The sequence below is a fragment of the Frankliniella occidentalis genome, unplaced genomic scaffold (genome assembly GCF_000697945.3).
Source record: "Frankliniella occidentalis isolate FOCC.00 unplaced genomic scaffold, Focc_3.1 Scaffold23, whole genome shotgun sequence".
Classification (NCBI taxonomy): Eukaryota; Metazoa; Arthropoda; class Insecta; order Thysanoptera; family Thripidae; genus Frankliniella; species Frankliniella occidentalis.
In genome coordinates this window covers 2,809,178-2,811,164 of record NW_026267153.1, presented here as the reverse complement: position 1 = coordinate 2,811,164, position 1,987 = coordinate 2,809,178, and the positions used below count along the sequence as shown (strand labels likewise).

The following is a 1,987-nucleotide window of genomic DNA, read 5'->3' as shown; positions in this document are numbered from 1 at the left end:
CCCCCTCTCTCTCTCTCTCTCGCCCCTCGGTGGCATCGCGCCGTTTTGACACACGGAATGGTGCGCGAAGAGACAACATATCAAATCACTTTGCCCCCTCACTCCCTCGCGGCGGCTGCAGCTGGCTGGCGCTAACCCCCAGCCCGCCCCTCCCGACCGAAGTCAGTCTATGAAAGGGTTTTTAACTCATCCATCCTCAGTGTGTACGCGGTATGAAAAAAAAACATACGATGCGGCAGTACAAAAAATTACGCTGAGCCCAAACATTTTCTTTAACCACAAAAAAATAAATCACTATTTTATTTTTTTAATTCAGAACCTTTACGAGATTGTTCGTGACGTAGTGTAAGTTAGGGGTAGTCTCCCCTCCTTCTCTGCTACCATCTCTATCCCCTCAGCTAAAAGCGAATCCATGCCCGGCATAACCATATGAACACTTGCCGTACGCGCAACATGCCGAGCTGCTGTCCCCTGTCCGTCACCTCGTCTCGTCACAGGCTATTACTACTTTGACACTGCCAGAGTGGCGAACAGGATCCGACAGGGCGTGCATCAGTAGCACAGCGTGCACTTCAGGACAAAGAAGCAAAGTTTTTACCAGTGCTCTTCGTCTGTAGGGGGTTGTGTTGTTTTTCCGTGGGGTGTGACCTAGTTAACCACCACCTGGGCGGGAGGCAGAGCCGCCGCACACACCAGGGGAAGAGGGAGGGATAGACGGATGCAGTGAAGACGGTCAAGTAAAAGGGACATGAAAAAAAAAAGTGCTCTAATTAGATTTTACTCTAAAATGTTCTATCTTTTGTCACGCTCCGTTTAAATTTTTATTGACATTACTTAAAAACTGGCACTTTGTTTTTAGACCTTAAAGGGTAGGTGCCCCGTTTATTTCCGAAAACCGTACATACAGATATGTATTATAGAGTTGAGAGAAGGAAGAAAAAAGGGAGAGAAGAGACTCTGACAGAGACGAACAGGCCTGACGGGGAACTCCAAGCAGGCACAAGAACTGTCAGTCATTCCCTGATGGAAAGATACCTTGATTGATTTCACACCTTCACAGCGGGCCGGAGTCCGAACGGTCTTATGGTTCCTAGGCGGCCGCCGCCGCCGGTACTGGCCAAAAAACTCGTCGTCGAGGGTAATAATTGCATCGGGCTCACTGGAGGGCGCGAGCCCTACGCAGCCTCCTCCAGCGTGGTCCAGCCGCGAGGAGCGGCGGAGCACAGCGCAGCACGGCGCGTCATGATCTCTTTGCAGCTGCGCTGCGCGAGCGACGGCCCTTGATCTTTTATTAATTCTCAGACGGCCCTTCGTACTCGGATGGCGGCGGCGGCGGCGGCCCGCGGGGACGCGCGAGGAGGGGGACACAAAAGAACGCCAAAGTAAAAGATGCACGCCGAGCACGGGTCACCGGCGGCGCGCCCAGGGGCCGAGTAGAGGGGCGCCGGGGCTAGTTAGCGCGACCCTCTGTGAATCAGATATAAATGGTGAATTATTGAGTTACACTCGTGTTCACCAGACTCGCCCCGCGCGTCTCATCCTGTGCTCCTCCTCCTCTCGTCCGGCTGCTTCCCTTCCCTCCCGGACCGCCTTGCCCAGTTTGTTTAGCCGCGTGTTTGTTTTGGTCTGGGTGACGGGGGCCGCGCGGGGAGAGAGAGAGAGGGGGGGGGGGGGAGGGGGGAGGGCAACGGCAGGAGCGGCGGCGGTAGGTTCGGCCCATCGGATCAGATGTCGCTTGCGGGGTGGGCCAAAGGGGTGTGCCCCCCCTGCGTCCATGTGTGCGTGCGTGCGAGAGAGAGGCAGAGGGGGGAGAGAGAGAGAGAGAGAGTGTACATCCCCATCTCGGTCGGCGGAATTTCAGTCAGGAACAACAGACGTCAGCAGTCGCAATCGACTTAATAATCGAACAATCGACAACGATTTTAACGTTCACAGTACTGACCCGCAGCCTTGATAGCAAGTCCGTCCGTCATTCGTTGCGAACGCC

The 1,987-nt window shown here is 54.8% G+C and overlaps 1 protein-coding gene across 5 annotated transcripts in view; it reads right to left on the bottom strand.

Annotated features, from left to right (window-relative positions):
- The window catches only part of LOC113204994 (insulin gene enhancer protein ISL-1), a 127,454-nt gene that overhangs the window by 4,689 nt on the left and 120,778 nt on the right, over nucleotides 1–1,987 (bottom strand). The gene's annotated exons all lie outside the window — the stretch shown is intronic.